Raw genomic sequence first — 20,231 nt, forward strand, 5'->3', positions numbered from 1 at the left:
GCTTTTCTGTATTGAAACGCATGGTCATGGACAAGTTCCCCACACCTGCCACTGTCTATTCAGCTCTACAAGAATCATATTCAGGTCAGCATAAAAGTCTTTATTTGTCATTAATTCACAGGTTGGTAACAAAGGTGACCGAGGTTTTGCTCAATGGTTAGAAATGAAAATGTACTTGGTAACAGTTTGGTTTTTCTGTGACTTTTCTGTGTCTCGAGATGAAAATCTGGCATCACTGCAGATAACAGCAATCATCATGATTTTTGGTTTCCTTCTGGGTTAAGAGTAAGGACTGATTATTGAGGTAGTGTAAAACTTAAATTTATTTAACCTGCACAACCTGGGTTCTGAGAATCCAAAGTTTTTTACTCAAATACTGATTAATACAATTTTTTAAAAATATATGCTTAATGGCAGTACATGGCAAAACTTTGCCAGAGGAAGCTTTTGGAGTAGGATTTCCTTTGTGACAGACCAAAACTCCTGGGTCTTCAAATGTGGCCCCAAAAGATCTCAGTTCTGGTGGTGTTGATCAGAAGCCAGAATGTTTTCCTGAGATTTGGTAGGAAGAAGAGCATCCTGTTGTTGTTTTTGTAGAATGACAAGAGTCCTTCTACAAGAACAACAGTGTAAGTTGTCCTAGGTGTTTGGAAAAAATCTCCATGAATTTTGGCATAAAAGACTTCTCAAACATATGATTAATTTCCCACTAAACCAGAAGAAAAGATGTAGCATCTTTTTTACATCCCAATTTTAATTCCTGGTTGAATACTAATAATTTTAAATAAGAATGACTTAACCTACTAATGTCAATCTTCTTTATTTTGTCAGGAACAGATTTAACCCACATAATAATTATATAAACAACTGTCCACACTGGTCCAAATTCCATCCTGACTGAAGGTGCATTTGGGATACAATGGCTCAGAGCTGTTCAGTGTAAATATTCCTGCATTTCTGAGCATATTCTGAACATTACCTTTTTTTCTCTTTTTTCCCCCTGACTCTCCATTATCTTTGGAAGGGAATAATGTCAAAACGCTTTAAAATATATATCTATATTATTTTAGTGTTTATGTTATCAAAACCCCTCTGGGATATCCTTGTCTCTCTCCTTAACACACTACTTGCCCAGGTCCTCCTCCCCCTGCTCTCCCTGGTGTTGTCTCTGAGAGAGCACAGTAAAAATTAAATAATAGTTGACATTATTTGGTTGGACTTGTGCTCAGATTATCTCTATTATTCATGTGATCTTTCTTATTATTTTTCTTTTTCATTCACTGTTATATTTTATTTACTTTAATGAGCTGGATACAGGGCTTCAGCCTGGGACTGGAGAGAGACCTGGCGTGCTTTCAAACTATTGTTTCCCTGTGGTTGAGATTAACGTCATCAGGATTTTCCTCTCTGTTATTTATTAAATCCTTTTCTCCCTCTCTCCCTCATGTGTGAGGAATACCTTGTTGATGGTCATGAAATAGAAGCTACATAAAAATAGTGAATACAGGTTTGGAGTCTTTCATTCACAGCTTTGTTTATGGAGGCAATGTTAAGTGCAGCAGATCTTCGATTTTATTTGTCTCTCTTTTCAAATCTGAGTTGGATGCTTGCAGAGGAAATATGTACATTTAAATTGCACTTGTGTAAATTCCCTAAATTCTCATCTTCTGCAGAAATTTCGGGTCAGCAGCAGCTCTGTGCAGGGGTAACCCTCACTAACAAGCCAGTATATGTGTGTGATGTTAGCAAAACAGTGGCAGAGGACAATCAAAAGCCTCTGGATGAGATTGAATTGCTTTGCAGGTCTCCTCTGCAGAACAATTGTGGTTTTTGGTCAATTTGTTAAGCTAAAGCTACACTTAGAGCTGTAGTCAGGGGTCTTAGATCCACCCACCTGCATTTTACAGGCTCTGAGCTCTAAGAGGTGCCCATCCAGGAGGAAATGTTACTCAGTTTTAGAATTAGTCTGTTGTGGTTTTCTCCATCAAGTTATAATTTTGGAGAAGAAAATATTTAAGCCTAAAATTTTGGTAATCAAAGGATATTTTTTTGTCTGAAAGCACTGTTTTCAGTGTGTCTGGCAAAGTGGAGCATCTCATTTTTGGTTGATGGCCATGAAAATGAAGAGGATTTTTACCTGGGAGTTCATAAAATACTTCAGTTTTGCTTGGCCTTGAGATAGACTAGATATTAACAGAAAAAGGAGGCACATAGGTTGAGTGTAATAGCTGGAACAAGGCTCTTTCCTCAGAACCTCTGCCTGTGCATGCCTCTTTTGAAAGGTACCTGTCTGTGTTGGCTTTATTTTATTTTTCTAGACAGGATTTACTGCATCAGCAGTCTTCAGCACTGGAATAAAAGGACAAGCTGAGAATGTAATGAAGTCCGTGGCAGTTTCTCTTCAAATGAAGAAATACTCTAAAGTTTTTTGGGTTTGTTTTGTTTAGGCTGTTTATCATAAGATTTTCAGGTGGGTTCCAGCATTTGCAAGTTGTTTAAATCAAGACCCCTTTGTCTGTTTTCAAAGAACTTGGTTCCTAGGGGATCTACCTGAGCCCATTCAGGTGTGTTGAAATACATCCCCTTTTTCTATTGAACTACATTTCTATCTGAAATTTCAGTCATTGCGGAGGTGCATCTTTGGTTTTGTTTGTATTTCTACAGAGTTAGTCTATTCTTAACCCTCCTTGACCTGGCAAGGCATTTGGATTGATCCCAACATGTGGGTCTCAGACTGAAACTCAGGAGCTCAGAGCTGACCTTTGAATGTCTGGTGAATCCATTTCATTCATTTTAGCAGAAACAGGAACCTCGATATCTGCTCTCATTTATCCTTTGGAATCACCCATTTTTCTCCAGCTACTGCATCTGGGATAGATAATTTTTAAACTCTTCCCTTCTCTGAAAAAACTTTCTAGGTTTACCAGTCCTGTGGAATAACAAGAATTGCAGATCTTCTGGTTAAATGTGGGACTGTGTAGTGAAGGCACCAACCCCAAAAGAACTTTTAGGCTTTAGGAAAATTCAATCTAATCCTAAAACCTCTGGAAAGCATCCCAGAAGGACTCTTGAAGGGTTGTTTTGAAAGGGGTGACTCAATGGAAGATCTCTCAGTTGATGCTTTCATTTCTGAAAACTCCTTTGCAATTCAATTCCACAAGTGTTGCTTCTACTTGCAGTGTTAGTATGGAATGACACTCTTTCATTCTTGTGTGTGAAATTACAGATAAGCTGATCCATAATAAATGATCTATAATGCAGCTGGACCAAATTTGCTACTCGGGAAGCAACTCAAGATGAAGCCTGAAAGTTTCTGCCTTCAAAAGATACAGCTAAAGATAAAAGCATGGTGATGATGTTCATGTTTTGCTAAATATACATTTCCATGGGCTTGGCACAAAGGAGTTTTCAGGTCTTAATGGCTTTGCTTTATTCTGTCTACATTTGCTAGTGCTTTTTGGACAGCTTGAGCAATCCAGGCCATGCACCAGAGTGGTCCATTTTTTGGCATGAATTAATTTAAGTGGTGCAGGGGAGTGACTGCAGCAGTTGTTGGAGTATTAGTTCATCAAAAAATATGTGCATTAACTCTGTGGGTAACAACCTGCCATCCATATGTTTCTGGCTTATCCTTGCAACTCATTTTCTAAATAAGTTTGAAACCTAACGAATATGGTATTGAGTCCCTTGCTGTTTCAGTTTGTCAGACTTTCCAATAAAAGGCCTGTGTATGATGGCTTCATGCTTTTGGTATGTGTCAGAAATAGTTCTATGCATATACATTACAAAATTAGGATTTAATTTTTGTTGTGTAGCCATACAAAATTAGATTATATAATTATTGTGTTTTCCTTTCTTATCTTTTATATTTTTAATATAATTTTTGAGGATGCCACAGGGCACTCCTGCTGTGAATTAGCTGCAATAAACTCTCTTAAGCAGATAAACATCAAAGAGCAGTAATGTTTTAAAATGAAGCAACCTGCATTCAAAATCCAATTGCTTTATGTTGTAGTTCTTGAATGCTTCAGCTGCTAAAACTGGATGGGGTTTCTCAAGGGCACAGGGGAGTTGCATTAGTGGGATTTTAATGCAACAGGGATCATTTGAGTGAACTTGCTAGCAAAATCCATTTGTTTTCACAGGAACAGGTTTCCTTCTATTTTTCTTCTTCCTTGGGGAAAATATCAAGATATGAATAAATTCTCTGCTACCAGGAATCCTGCACTTGTATTAAACTGTTCTTATTGAACGGGTTCACAAAATCTTGAGGACTTCATGGTGAATTCTTGTGGATAATTGATTAACTGCAAACTTCAGTGGGAATATCAACTAAATAATTCCTTTTAAAATAGTTTAGAGGATTTTCTGTAGTCTGGCATTCATCTTGAACTTAGAACTGCCACTAGAACTGAAGCACCAAGCCTAGATTCTATTGAAATGCTTTCAATGTGACAAAAAGCCCAGATTTGCATTTTGGGACATATACTTCATATAACTAAGGCACTCTACCTCCTAAGACTAAGGCTGCTTGGAAAAGCCACCTCCTGATGGTGATGTGAATGCAGGATAAGAAAAGCTGGCACCTACATTGCCCAAAAAATACTTTGTGAAAGTTAATAAGACCTCACACATGGACTGTAGGATGTTTAGGGTCTTACCATCAAGGGTCATGCTTGCCTTGAGCTCCTCAAGACTCTCCAGTTTTCAACCTGACCTTGGTAACAGTTGTGCTTTGCAGGTGCAAAAGAAAAAAATATTTATATTTGGGTACACAGCTGCATTTGACTGCTCTAAGCCTTTAATGCTGCTTTAGCTGTGTTGCCTCTTTCATATCGTTTCTTTCATACAGTTTTCTGATGGTCTGGGGTCCTGAAACCATGGTCAATAAATTGGTATTTTGCTTAGTTTTAACTTGAAATAGATATCAGACTGGGGCAAAATCAGAGCTGAATAAAGTTCCCTATTTCTTTTTTTTTTCTTCTTAAAAGGAAAACCTGTGTTGAAAGATGCAACCTCCCTGATACAGTAATTACAGGGTGCTATCCTTAGTGATGTTAAATAGCTCCCTTTAGTGTATCTGTTTGATCTGGAGCTGTGAATTCCCATTCTTTCGTGGGTGTAACTGTAAACAAGAGGATTAACATTGCTTCAGTGATGTTTTGCTTAAGTGAATCAAAGTTGAAAGGGTGTCTTGAATATCTGTAGAAAGCTTTGTGTGTTGCAGGGTTCCTGTTCTATATATATTCACAGTGCACCTTTCATGGTAAACTCCAGTAATGCTTTCAAGTTTGAGTTCATTTTAAGCTTTTTATATTTTGGTTGTTTTTTGTGGACCATTGTGAGTGGGATCCTCTGGCTCTGTGGTAGTGGCCACAAAGAGGCTGTGAAGTTCCAATCTATTATAGACATCCTTTCAGCTGCATAATTCTTGTCAAGACCTATCAGGGAGAACAGATTCTCACCATAAGAGGTTTGCCAAATTTTAGGCTTTCCTAAAACTTGTCAGTGATGACGAGCAGTTACTCCACCAGGGATGTGGGTCCCTAGGAGCGTGGAAATCCTAAACCACTGTCTTCTGTTAGTGCCTGGAATGCAAGGAGAGGAAGGACTGTTTCTCGAGGGGAAGGTCTGATGGCATTCCATGGCTCGGTGCCAGTGTCCATCACATCCATAAGGCTCCTCATATGTTGCTGCTAACCCAGTGCAGGACACTGAAAAGGAAAAAAGAAAATGGGGAGAGAAAAGTGTGAATATTTTCAGTTCAGTCCCTACCTGACATGTAAGGATGTGTCATGTCATCAGCTGTGAGAAAGGAGAGGAAGAAGCAGCATCCCTAGAAACTTGTCTCTCTGCAAGGCTCTCCCCACTGCTCATCCACTCTTCAGCAGCCAAAATCTACCATTAGAGCACCTTCTTCACTAGCATTTTTTTAAATCATGACTTTAATTAGAAAATACAGTCCTCCCCAATTCCCCTAGTTATCCAAGTAAAAGCCTAAAATCATGATTCTTTTTTTTCCACCTTAACTCAGCCAGATTCTTAGCGTGCCTGACACCTCTCTGTGACATGATTGATGTATCAAGGCTTTCCCTGTTATCTCCTACCTTCATCTGATATGGCACTCAGAGCTTGTCAGTGTCAGAAGCTACATCTGCCTCTTTAGTTGTGGCAGGAGCCCAAACCCTGTCTCTTGGAGGGGACTCACTCCTCCATGATCCCTTTCCAGGTTGTCAATTAAGTCTGTTGTTTTCATTTCAGCATGCTTGCTTGCTGTGATACGAAGAAGACACTCTGCTCTGCATGGAATCTGTATTTTCAGGAGGACAACAGGAGTTATGTGGGCCCTGATTCCCTGCCCGAGCCCTGTGGAGGAAGGAGCGTTCACGTTCACATGTTCTTCGTTGTTTCAAGATTATTTAAGGAACCACTGCTGTTGGACTAGCAGGGGATCTTCCCTTTGCTGACCTTTGCCAGAGCAGCTGATTGGTGTGCCCCAGCTGCATGCCATCGTTTTCTTGGGAAAGTTTGAAGACTGTCAGAAAAATGAGCATCTTCTTTCCTAGCCCTCACTGACGTGTATGGGCTCTGCTGGCCTTTCCAGCTCCAGTGTGGGAGGGGTTCTTTGTTTTCCTTTTAAATGTTATCCTGCCACCCTCCTTTTTTAACAATGCTGTATATACATGAAGGCTCGCTGTGTATTCAGCGTGGCACATGGATGGAGTGGATGCTTTGAACTGCTTTTGCAACAATGGATTCTGCTTGACTGATAATGAAACCATGGGATAGACCTCAGGGAGGTGAGTCATATGTTAATTTGTTCTTGAGTTTCCTTGGTATGTTAAAAGCTGTGATCTTTCAGAAAAATCTCTTATTTTATTATATATTTTTTAAAGCTTCTTCCTGGGGCCATGGCAGATGCTGTTTTGGAATGGCACCCAATGAGTTATTTAATGTAGTTCAGTGCTCGGTTGGCATTCTGCTATTGTGCAAATATTTTTGGTACTTCTCTTACCACAAAGATATTTTATGAAGAGTGGCACATTGTTATACACATGTGGTGCTATGGAGCTCCAGAATATGCATGGGACATAATGTTGAGCTGCAGAAACACAATAGCAATGAGTCACTGAAATCCCTTGTTGGTCACAAGAGTTTGAGCAACTGCAGCGATAATCTTTTGAGACAATGTACAACTCCAGTGGTATTTGCTATCTGCTCTGTGGTCTCCCTCAGTTAGCTGCTTGATTGGCTTGGCTTTGTGGGTATCCTAATCATGTTGGCACAGTCACTTTGATTAACAGAGACATGCAACTTGGAAATCTCTAGGCTTGAGCCGACCTCAATAAAGTTGTGTGCTTTTTCTCTTTCCAAATTCCAGCAGCTTCCTGAGGGCACAAGGAGTGTTTCCCACAGCTTTCCATGATGGTTGGTGAATATTGAAATGTGGGGCTCAGAGGAGTCCATCTGCTTCTCTGTAAATTGTAGGCTTATAAAAAGAAAGAGTAAATAAATTAAAAAAAAAAAAAAAAAAAAAAAAAAAAAAAGAAGAGGCACATGCAGGATCCTTAAATCTATTATTTTTTTCATGGCTTTTCCCATAGGTCACTTTAAGAATTAGCTTTAGCCCTTTCTTTGGTAATACAAGAGAGCAGGCTCATCAACATTACTTCATTTGTGCCTAATCTGGCCAATCTTCTCCTGTTACATCTACAGTATATTTCTAGGTGTAATGCTGAATGCTCTCTTGATCTTATTCAATTTCTGTACTGCTCTGCCTTCTGAGAGAGTAGGCTTGTTTTTACAGCCAGGTAAACAGCCTTGCAGCTCCTTTGGCAAAATAATTCCTATTATGCCTCAGACCAGAAGAAATAGAAGTTTAATATCTCATATTACACTTAAGGAAACTGAGAGGATATGAAATCCATGTGGTGGTTTTGCTAGTGGTTATTCCTCTGCAAGTCAGTTCTTGACCATATTCCCCAGTCTTCTATTTGTGTTTTTTAAGGAAATGCAATATTTTCAATGGCCATCATTTGCTGCTATGTGGTTCTTGAATTACCATCTCCATCACTGAAGGTATGGGTGTCTTCTAGAAGACAGCTCAGTCAAGCCAGGAGGGTATTTTACTTAGATAATATGAAAGGCAAAGTGTCCAGTGCTGAAATTTGAAATAAAATGTGATTTTGGAGGGAGACATTCCCATCTACCCACTGGCTTATATTTTAAAGTATTCTTTAGATGGGGTACTTCTCCCAGCTGTTGAAAGTGTTGTTTGTAGAGAAAGTTTGTAGATCCTTGTTTAAGGTAGTTTCCAGAACCTGCTTGAGTGGTCTCTTTTTTTCCAAAAACCTTAAGCTTGTTTCTTGCCTGCTCCTTAGCTCAGCTCTGCCTTATCTCACAGGGGTTACCAGGTCACATGCACATTTCAGGGGAGTCAAACTTAAACCTTCCCATCCCCTCTCTGTGATGTTGCTGTTGTTAGGGGTCAAACCTCATGCTTCCATTTCTCATTGGAGAAATCCTAACTTAAAATATGCCACAACACCTGCTCCCTTGACCCACTTTGCCTTAAGCCCTTATTTTGTTAGTTTTGTTAGATTCTTTTTTTTTTTTTTCCATAGTGGTAAAGAGATGAGGGATCCTGAGGTCACTGTGCCATGTGGGACATCCACTGAATGTGCCAAAAATTGTGAACATGAGTCTTCTCACGAGTGAGTTGTTTCCTGGTGTTAAAATTTCCACTGTTTACAGTTATCCTTCCATTCATTGAACATTTTTTAGGTTTTTTTTTAAAAAAATAATTCTCTAGTTGGTATTTATAGTAATAACCTTTTCCTGTCCAAAAGAATTGTGTTTATTAGTGATTACTTTGAATCATTCTAGGAAAATTTTCAATCTTTCAAGAAAAGGAAGGGAATCACATTTTTAAGCTTGTTTTGCCTCATTATGAAAAAGTCCATTTCATTCTGTCTTTTTCTGTCTCCTCCTCCTTTTCTTTCTTCATTCACAAGAACATTTGGACTTACAGACATAAGTAATTTTAAAATCAGTTTGGTTTTTATTGTTATAGAAGCTGCTGTCTTGTCATGCATATTAATTTGACACTATTAATCCTATACAAACACATTTCTGGCACTGACTTCTTAGGAATGCAAGTATTGTAAATATATCAGTGTAAATGGAGTTTGTTAGACTGATAGTGTAGTGCTTACATCATTATTTCACTTCACTGTCCTAAATCACCACTTATTGCATATGACACCTGCTTTTGTGCTCTAAGTTATTTGAGCTGGGGAAAGTTAAGCACACAGTAGCTATGAAAATAATCTTGTTTTCAGCTACAAGCTGTTTTTTTTGCCTCTCTTTGGGTACTCTGGCTGTAGAATGAAACATTTACTCACTTTGAAGTGAACTGGGGTAACACTACAGAAGAATTGAAGACAATCAGATAACATGCTAAAAAAAGATACATAAGTATCTGTATGAGAAGATGATTGTTTCTTTAAGAAAAGATCAAAAAATGGGGAGAGGTGGAGTTTTCTTTTGTTTTGTTTCTGCCTGTTTTCAAAATGAAAATCCAGTGGGGATGCTCCCTTCTGCTCTGGGCAGGACCCTGTCTGCTATAAGGCACAGAAAAAACCCAGGGGAGTCTACACAAATTCAGAGGATTTTGTGCCTTGCATTTGTCAACTGAAGCTGGAATTGCCCCTTATTTTAACAAAGGATATTCTCCTGTTACTTTGGCTGGGAATTGAGTGTGCAATTTTATCTCAGTGTCATGCTACTGCAGATGCTGGCTGGGAAAAGAGGCCTTCAAATGGAGTTGAAAATACTGCAACCAAAACACTGGACAGCTTGGGCTGCTGAAAACCTTTTGCATGAAGCCCTGGCTCCCTTAAAGTAGCTGGCAGTGCTCCCACCGAGTTCAGCACAGCCAGGATTTTGCCTTATATATTTATTCTGATTTATGAAAAGGTCGGTCATCGTGGTATCTAAGCACTGAGATATGGTATTTAGTTACAAACAATCATTTTAAGGGTGATGCCAAAATCTACACATGCATTAGACTTGGAGATTAAAGAACATGGAGCTTTGGTTGCATGTGCTTCTCCAGTTGTAATTATTCTTCTTTCTAAGCACTGCAGACCTCCGTGCTGTTGGGCACAGAGGGGTTCCAGACTGAGACAAATCAGAAAGATTATGTGATATAGTAAATAGCTATAAATTAATGGCTCTTGCTGAGGTGCCAGTAACTACCTTGGTTTCCCTGTCAGCCCCAGAGGAATTAATAATTCCTCAGATTTTAGCCAGCCATTGCAGGAAAGGATTTTAATCTTCTGCATTTTTTAATGGAAGCTGTTTACCTTGCAGTAACTTGTACAGCTCTCCACTCTGATGCTGCATTACAATAACTTGCAGCAGAAGAAAGCTGGTGGAGTTCAAGTGAAATCTATCCCAAGGAAAGAGTATCCAGAGCAGCTGGTTTCATTTATATATTTTATTTCTGAAGCTCATGAGCATTCCAGTGAGAGATGGTATAATTGATTTAAATCAAATTATGAAACATTATACTTTTTATTCTAAAATCCACTTTTCTGGCATTCAATTCTGTAATGTATCACTCACAGGTAATGCTGGTTGAAGTTGAAGAGGCTGAAAAATTCTCCTCTGCATCATGCAGTCCATTGTTACATGTCCTTGCCTCGGAGCTGAAGTCAAAGTTTCTGTTTGTAACAGAATCAACGTGTCATTAAGGAATTCAGGCTCCATTGCTTGGGTGAGATGCAAAACCTTATGCCTTGAATTTCTTAGAAACAGAAGTGTTCCTTGGTTTTTGGAGGAATGTCTTGGTTCAGTGTTTTTTTTCCAGCTGATATAAGTATACACAGAACAAATACATGGCAAGCAGAACAGAGCTGTTTTTAGAAAGGGATAACGTTGGGCATTCGTTACAGCACAGGTTAACCTGCATTTTAAGAGGTTCAAAATATTCAGTGTTCAATTGTTCACTCAACTTTCTAAGTGTTTGCTGAGGCTGAAGACCTCGTTAGTGTGTTAAAAGCTTGCCAGAGTGCTTGTTTTCCCTAATAACTTCTGAACTGGCTTATTTAAACCAGATTTTATGGAGGTTATGAAATTCCTATAAATTTTCTGAAAAATTTTTTGGCCGAGCAGAAAGAAGAGGGAACAACTGGTGCTACCAGTCATGGAAAGGCTGCAGCTGGAGCTCAACTGCTCCCTGCTCAGGTTTGGCCACCCAGCTTGGCTGGCTGGGAGAAGCATCGGGGTGTGGTGCACGGGTGCAGCTCTGATCTAGGGCCAGCAGGTACCTGCCCGTGGAGGAGGCACCAGCTGTGAGCAGGTAGACGTGGCTGCAGAGGAAATGTGTCCTCCAAAAGCAGCACAACAAAGGAACAAAGGTGCTGGAGAGCATCCAGAGGAGGGCAGCTAAGCTGTGAGAAGGTCTGGAGCACTGCTCTGATGAGGAGCAGCTGAGGGAGCTGGGGGCATTTAGCCTAGAAGAAAGGAGGCTCAGAGGAGACCTTATCACTCTCTACAACTCCCTGGAAGGAGGTTGCAGCCAGGTGTCAGTCTTTTCTCCAAGATAATAGTGGTAGGATGAGAGGAAATGGCCTCAAGTTGTGCCAGGGAAAGTTGAGATTGAATATTAGGAAAATAATTCTCATGGACAGAGTTATAAAGCACTGTACAAGGCTTCCCAGGGAAGTGGTGGCCATCCCTGGAAACGTTCAAACAATGACTGGATGTGGCACTTGATGACAGGGCTTGCTGGTGAACGTGGTGGTGGTGCTGGGTTAATGGTTGGACTTGATGATTCAGGAGGTCTTTTCCCACTTTTAAAGATTCTGTGTCAGCCTTGCCCAAATGACAACGTGATGACACACTTTAGAGACCTCTGTATCATCACTGATTCCACTGCCTGGTTTGAAGCAGCTGTTGGAGGATGACTGGGGACATGTGCCCTGACCTCAGTGGCACCATACTGCTGGAGCTGCCTGTGACTCAGAATCACACAGAATCACAGAATAATGAGGTTGGAAGAGACCTCTAAGATCATCAAGTCCAACCCATGCCCTAACACCACAACTAGACTATAGCACCAAGTGCCAAGTCCAGTCTTTTTTTAAACATATCCAGAGATGGTGATTCCACCACCTCCCTAGGAAGACAATTCCAGTATTTTATTATTCCTTCAGTGACTCCCAGCCTGGGTTAAGCCTGGGTTAAGGTGCAGGGCAGCAGGTTGGGAGGTTATATGGCAGCCTGAGAAACAGCTGCACCCAGAGGCAAATTGCTTCAGTAGGAGGTGAGTGTTACCAGCTTTAAGGAGCCAGTATTACAAAACACCATGACAACAGATTTGTATTTATTTACTGGCACCCACTCAAATTGAATGTGTATCTCTGAGTAGTGTCAAGTTTCAGAAGTGCTGGCTCTTTTCCATAGAGTCCAAGTGCTGGCTGGTGTATGTGGACATGGTCATGGTTCTGTGTTTCACACTTCTGTCCCTTGCTCTTTGCAGGGCCTGTGGGTTTGGGGCATTCATTTGCTGGGATAGGATGGTGTGGAAGCAGGAGATTCTGGCTTTGAAAAGCACTTTTCTAGAAGTTGTTAAAGCAAATATTTTGTGCGCTGCACTTACCAAAAGCTTGATGTGGGATGAAGGCCTTTTCAAGGTTTCTCCTGTGTTTTATTTTCCCCTCCAGTAGGAACTTTTCTGCTAGGCTGTGTCCACTGTGAGCCAAATTTATGTTACTTTTCTCAGGTGCTCAGTTTAAGTGTGTTTGGGAACCACACAGGTAATTTTTGCTCCGTCCTCTAAGAGGAGTCCCTATCAGTGATGATGTATGTGGATCATCAGATTTCCTTCACAGGCCCTGTTGATGATGTTGGAGCAAGCATTTGTGCTGGACAAGATGGTTCTCAGCTCCTGTAACTCAAATCTGCTTATTCTGGGGGACTTTTCAAATAAGTTTCTCAGTGGTCAATAATTGTATTAGCTATTCCACTCAGCTTAGGAATAGACTGAAAGACATGCTTTAAAAAAAGTCTACAGAGATCCATTTTTATGGATAATAATTCATTCTGAATTCATTCTTATCAGTGTTTATACCATCACTAGCTGGATTTGAACCTGCTCCCAGTTCAACATCTGATTGCCAATACTCTGAGCAGTCTTTCAAGGTCAGTGAAGTGGCATCATAAATGAAGTATAAAATGTGTCATACCAGTGGTTTACAACAAGCCCACAGCACAGCTCAGTTGGTTGATGGGCCATCTCTGTTTATGTCAGCTGTTAAAAACTCATGCACACAGCCATACTAAGTACTGATGCCATCAAATGTGGTCAACACAGACAGTTCAGGCTGCAAAAGTGAGCCAGAAAAGGCATTAAAATGCTTAGTCTATTACATACTTCCTTATTTTTGTCATTTTGACATTTATGTGTTGTATCATTGAGGCTTTTGAGAAAGAAGACACAATTCCTGAAGCAAACTGAATGGAGATGTTCAGTTTATAATGCCACAGCCGTCTGGATTGCATTTAATTCCAATTGACCACCTGCATGCTGTTAACCTCTGGAAGGTTACTGTGATCACAGTTGTTGTTGTTTATTTAAAAGTTTTGTAGCTGAAGGAAAATATTAGCAATCAGTTACTTATCCTACACTGTTTACTGATCTCATTGAACTTGCAGATGCAGCTTTGCTGGCCAGTGAAAACTGGGAGTTGTCTGGTGCCAGTAATAGCTTGCACTTATTTTTCAGGCAGGAGTAGGTTGAGCAATTAAAAGAATTTTTTTTTTTTAAATAAATATGCTCTTTGTCTGTTGGCTATTTGTCTTATATGTCAAAATCCAAAATATAACTTAGAGTATGTGGAAGGTAGCTGTAAATGAGCCAAATTTTCACAGAGGCGTGCTTGAGTTGTGCATGTTGCTGGCTACACATGCAAACCCCTAGGACTTCATGTGAAAACATACAGGAATTGCAGAGGTAATTCAAGTGAATAAGAAAATGCATTCATATTAATGTTCTCTGGCCAGGAGTACTTAAATTGCTGTAATGAAGCATTTTTACTAAATTACAGAATTCAAAAATTAGGAATTACTTTTTCAAAAGTACTGGCTTTTTTTTTTTTTTTTTTTTTAACATGCCTGTTGCCAACACTCACCTAAGCCTGTGAACAGAGACCCTGTTGCCCCTTCAAACCCCCCCTTTCCTCTAACGAGAGCCAAATGCCAGGACTTGGTGACTTTTAAACTGAGGCTTCAGCTGCATCTGTATTCCTCCAAGAGCTTAGCACAAGATCAGAGAGTGGATGGCCTCCAAATAGATGATGAGTGTTTGGTTCTATCGCAAACACCACCTAACCTTTCAGTTTGAGGATGGGCTACTGGAAAAGCTTTTTCAGGTAGGACTGATTGGGTGTGTAGTGGGTAAGGGGAGAGAGTTATTTCTGCATTCAAAATCTTGATTATTAACAACAAATCAAAGGCCAAATGTGGTTTGGTCTAAGACAGTAAACATGTATTCTGGCTCCAAATCCATTTCTCTGATGATGAACCTTGGTTTATCTGTCATCCTGGCTGTCCCTGACAACAGTGTGCTGGGATAACTACTTGGACTGCAGACTATGGGGATATGTGATGGTCAACCAAATAATATTGCAGCAGCAGTTCTAATTTCTAAAAGAAAAGGAATTTGGTTTCCAGCTGAAATTTAGGAAGGCTCAATGTCAACACCTTTTTCAAAGAGACTATGAGGCTGAAAACCAAATTTTCCACCAAAAAGCCATGAAGTAAAACTTTCTGCCAACCAACCTCTCTTAACCTCTCTACTGCTTTATTGGGTTTTTGTTTGCTTGTGTGAGTGTCTGTGGGGACACTCGGGCATGTGGATTCAAATGAGCTGTTCAAATAGATTAAACAACTTTAAACCCCTCTGTGGTCTTTGGAAGTGAATTAGATTAAAGTGAATTAGAGCTATTTTAATTCTGAATGAGTGAGTCCACATGGGCTTAATATAGTTGTATATAGAAACCCACATTCAAATCACATCCTTAGTTAACTCAGATTGTTTCCCATGTAGACAAACCCATCCTGTGTCTGTTTAGCAGGGCACACAGAGCTTGCTTCGTCCCTAACTTGCACTATCGACAAGCAGAGGAGCTAAATCAAAAATGATTTTGTGCTGGTATAAATGGTTCCACAAACAATAGGTCGGTAATGCATCTGGCCTGGGATGTGTCCAGAGAAAGAAGCTGGGCCTGAATAGCTTTTAGCTCTCATCATTGAAACCAACAATGCTTGCCAGAAGAAAGCCTTCAGCATTAATTCCATAAGCTATAAATTATTACAGGGCTCTGATTCCTTGGAATGAAATGCAATAGATAGATGGCAGAGAAATATTATTAATGGATGGTTTACTACGTTCCTAACTGCACTGACTTCATGAGAATACATTATATTACTATCTGGAATAGCAATACTAGGGATTTATTAAAATGACTGAGGATGCATTGTTAGCTTGGATACCGTGCTATATTGGAAACATAAAGTATTCTGCATCAAAGCATATAATCTACATCTTTCCTTTTCATCCTTAATTTGATTATGAACTATTACCATGCTTTGCCATAAAATAGGAAAGTTGTACGTTTTGATGGTTTCTCAAATGCTGATTTTACTTTCTGCACAAATACTTTGTATCTTTTCAGCATAATTATTTAGCAGCCATTTCGGGTTAATTATTGTCATTAACAATATGAGTCCTATGAGGGAATATCAATTAAAATATGCACAGCTGAACTTTCAAATGAGTAAATAATTTAGTTTTTGAAAATGACTGGAAACAGCAGGGTAACAGTCAAAAGGGGAACAATTATTTTAATGCTTATTTGACAAATGAGTAATTTTTACAGCAAATTAGTTTCTTATTGTAGCACCCCTACTGGTAACAAGAGAGAAACTGTTAACATGAGTTTTAAAAATAAAACCTGCTAAGATATGCATGCGAAGTTAAGGAAATAATTTGTATGAAGAAAAGGTGATTATGATACACATTGTTAGCTGAAGAATGTTGCCATGGGAATCTAATTAGGGATATAAATCACACAAAATTATGTTTATATATAGGGCTGGATACATTAAAATCATATGCACAGTTATACATCAATTTCATTCTTTGTCAAAGTATTGAAGATAGACCCTCATTGCTCTTCATTCTTGACCACTAAATAGAGTTGAAAGTTAACAAATGAAGCATGGAATTCCAGGTGTGAATATATGGTGTTTACTCGTTTGCATAACAAAAAGGAATGTAGGAAAACTTTGCAAGGTGATTGAGTTTTATCCGTGTTTTGGGGAAAGTTTTAGCATACACATTGACTTTTTAGCAATGCCAGCCTGGTTGTTTATGTAGTTTGGGAGGGGCAGGGTGAAAATAAGAGAAAGTGTATAGAAACCAGAGCTATTGAAAATGTTTGTGGTTTGTTTTTTTTTCCAAAGCACTGAGAAGGTGTTCCAAGGCCTTCCATATGTGTTAAAATGGAAAGGGAATTTCAGCAAAGATGTGTTTTGTCTTTTTCTTATCTGCATGCTCTGTTTCATTTCTGATTTTCATGTTCAGCCTGATTACAGCCTGTAGTCAGCCCCAGTGCTGCTGATGGTTTCCCGCAGCTATGATTTGGTGTAAGTGGGTAGTTTATAGTGAAACACTGATTACTAAAGACAATTCAGAATTTCTCTTTGGTTTCAGTGACTTTTTATTTTTAATCCCTCTGTCAAGCGTGTCAAACTGCACTACTGAGTTGCATTGAGTGCTACTGAGACTTGTGCCCAGAGGAGTTCCAGTGAAGGTGACCAAACCTTTTAATGATACTGGGGCTTCCTGGACCAGGGAGTGCAAATTGGGTGGCCCTGACATGGTAAGGAATTTAAAAGAAATGTAGGAAAAAATGTGATGATAATGAAAAACTGAACTTGCCATTTCTTGGCAGGAGTGGGTGGTTGTTTCTACTCTCACCAACAGGTCAAATTCAGTTTTAAACTTTGTTACCACCAAACATTTTGCACTTTGTCTGTTCTAGTCTAGGGGCATATTCTGGGACTTGATTCTAACTTGCCAGGAAGTAATCTTCCTTTTCCACATGACCTCTGAGCAATAAAGGGAATTCCAGTACCCCCAGTGTGGTCAGACGCTTTCTCTTGACATCCACAACTAAGCATGTAATTAAGGGTGCAGATTTAGTGCTGCCTCATTTGAAAAGCTGCTAGAACTGCAATGTCTCTTTGACAGAGATATTCCCTTACTGGGGTACATCTTCCACATCTTTTTTTTTCAGTGGTGTAATGAAACAAGGGGGAAGAACCGTATAAGATGTTGAGAAACTTCATGTTGTGTGCTAGAGTGGCTAGGGCTGTTGAAAGCTGGAATTAAGGAATGATTATCAGCCAAGGAACAGTCTTGATCTGTTTTTAAGGAACCTTTCCAGTTTTTGTGTAAACATTTATTTCACAGTAGAGCCTCTTTAAAAGACAGTTTCACCTTTTATTTGTCCACTTCACCACAGCATTCTCTCACCCCACCTCAAGCCACCACACAGCTTCTCCCTGAAATCTCACAGCACAGAAATTCCATAAGAAAACACAATGATGTCATTTCAGTCAGACCATAATTTTCCAGCTGTTGGAAGAAGGCACATTGTGGTGTTTATTTCACTACTTATAAAGATTTGTGGCGAGGAGGGAAATACTTTACTTCCAAGATCATTGTTCAAGCAGTTGAAGCTGTTCATCTGGTGCTTTGTGCCAAAGTGGGGGCAGGCAGAAGGGATGATGCGGAGAGCGACCACATGCATGGCCTGTAGGTACCTGTGGATGGAGCCTCAGAGGAATTAAGGGATATTTTTCATTTTTGTTCTTATGGCAAGAAGGAAAGAGACATGGAGTAGGCAGCTTCTCAGCATATATGTGCCAGTATGAACTTTGGCAATTCCCATTACCAGCTTTGAATTTGACAAGCTTTTGTATGGCTCAAGCAAAGTCTCACCTGGGCTGGTGTCAGGTTGTCTCTTGCATCTATCATGGACAAGCCTTTGTCCTGAGCTGCCAACTCTGCAGAGCTCTAAAGGTGCTGGAAATAGCTTGTTGTAACATTGGTCGATGTGGATTTGGAAGCCTCATGGCAAAGATTTCCAGAGGCAGCTGGGACTTTCAGCAGTGTAGATTCTACTGAAGATGACAATACTTGGTTGTCACTTAAAAAAACCCAAACCATCAAACAATCAGTCCTGAGCCCTGGAATATCACCTCTGTTCAGAGTGGCAAAGCTACATCATGCTTTATTAGTGGTCCAAGTGCTCCTCATTCTTTACAAAAATTCTTGATGTGTGACAGTCTGGAGACATGGCCTCTCATCTTTGGAGATGGCCAGCTGTCCTCAGGCAAATGAAGGGGGAGGAAGCAGGCAGGTGTATGACAGATGTGGCATACTTTGATACACTCATTCCTCATTAGTTAAGTAGCATAGTGGAGAGTGGAGTGGCTCTGACATGTGAAACTTTTGGGACAGTCCCTCTCAGTACTTCAGTGAGGAAATATTAGCCCAGCTCGCCCTCCAGTTCATCTGAGAACTCCAGAAGGCCTGGATGCAATAATGAACAAAAGCCTTTTTGGATGCTGCTGTTGCTCATTTTTTCACTGTGTGGGTCCATTAAAGCATTGCTGCCTTTTGGGAACTCAGCTGGAAGAAGAAAACAGGCCTGGAAAAAATAACTGCATTATGTGAGACCACTGGCTACTGCTGGAATTGTGTCAGCTTATAACATGTTAGGCAGGTTCCCTGTGCATCCGCTGCGAAGCTTCTGCTGACAGGACTTGAGCTCTAGCAATGAGAGCAGCCAACAACAGCAAAAAAAAAAGCTGTGGGCTCTTGGATCCTGTGTGAGCCCAGAGGTTGTGGGCAGCATAACTCAGTAGGAGAGAAAATGAAACTGTTAAATTGTTCCCGATGCTCCCTGCAGCTTGTAAAGACAATCACCTGTTCAAAGGGGTGATTTCTTTGTTGGAAGGAAGATCTGTGAGTGAGTGATAGACAAAATAGCTGCAGGTTTGATTGAGTCCCCAGATTTTTCATTATGGTCGATTCCACATAATTTAACTTTGCTCTTTCCCTGCTCTACATGCCATTTCTGTCGTGCTTGGCACCACACTTTCCACTCAAAATGCCAGCTCAAGAGAATAAAAGTAGTCCAGCAGAGAAGCGTTTGCTAGCTGGACACACAGTAGCCACCCCTCACTGGCAGCTGAAGCATGGACAGAAGCAGAGTTGAAATTTATCATTGATTTGGTCTAGAAATTGAAACAACCCCTTGAACCTGACACATAAATATAGCCACTTCAGCTTTTAACCCTGCTCCCCATTACCTCATCATATTTTACCATGAAGGAAACATATACTATAATGTATTCTTTGTCAGATACAGTCTGCACCCTTATGTAAACTGCATTTTCAGTCCTCTTCCCGTGCAGACACATTCCCCAACAGGCATTCCTCAGACATGCCAGCTAACGCTTTACTGCTTAGCAAATCTATCGGATTAACACAATTACAGTAAAAGCGCGGGACAAAATAAATATTCCCCAAAGAACCTTTAGGAGGATTTTGCCATTTCTTGGTTAGTAAGAGATGATCCCTCAACAGACACCAGGCTGACCCTGCTTTCGTTTCTCTTATTTCATCTGTCCCAACGGAGCAAGAAAAATATATCACTGTATGGGCAGCAGGAGAATGAGCAGCCTGGTATTATCTGTACTTTTTGATTCAGTCTGCAGGGAAAGCTGAGAGTCAGGGGAACAATCGGGGAACTCCGTGTTCAGCCAAATTCCAAAGCCTTTGGTGTCTGGCCAGATTTGCAAAACTTAATTTTATGTTTGTATCGTGTGTTGCAATATCTCCGAGATTTGCAAAGTGGTTCTTGTGAATCCCTTTTGGGTGCTTGGCTCCTCCAGCCAGTCCCACTGAACACGTGCACAGCTCGTGGTACGATGTCCAGTGTCCCCAGGCTCACTGGTATGGTGTCCCTCACCTGTGCATTGTCCCCAAGGGAAGCACAGAGGGAGGCTGAGGTGCTCAGGTGGTCAGCCTGGAGCTGTTCTGAGGCATGTTTTTCCCCAGGTGTTGGCATCAACTCCTGCTTCCCCAG

The 20,231-nt window shown here is 40.3% G+C and overlaps 1 long non-coding RNA gene across 1 annotated transcript in view; it reads left to right on the forward strand.

Moving 5' to 3' along the window:
• Positions 1–20,231, forward strand: part of LOC110484889 (uncharacterized) — a 191,824-nt gene that overhangs the window by 148,138 nt on the left and 23,455 nt on the right. Inside the window, exons 12-13 of the long non-coding RNA XR_013339571.1 lie at positions 6,262–6,800; positions 10,632–10,780. This is a non-coding gene — a long non-coding RNA (uncharacterized LOC110484889). The remainder of the gene's footprint in view (positions 1–6,261; positions 6,801–10,631; positions 10,781–20,231) is intronic.

Source organism: Lonchura striata, chromosome 3 (assembly GCF_046129695.1).
Source record: "Lonchura striata isolate bLonStr1 chromosome 3, bLonStr1.mat, whole genome shotgun sequence".
Taxonomy (NCBI): domain Eukaryota; kingdom Metazoa; phylum Chordata; class Aves; order Passeriformes; family Estrildidae; genus Lonchura; species Lonchura striata.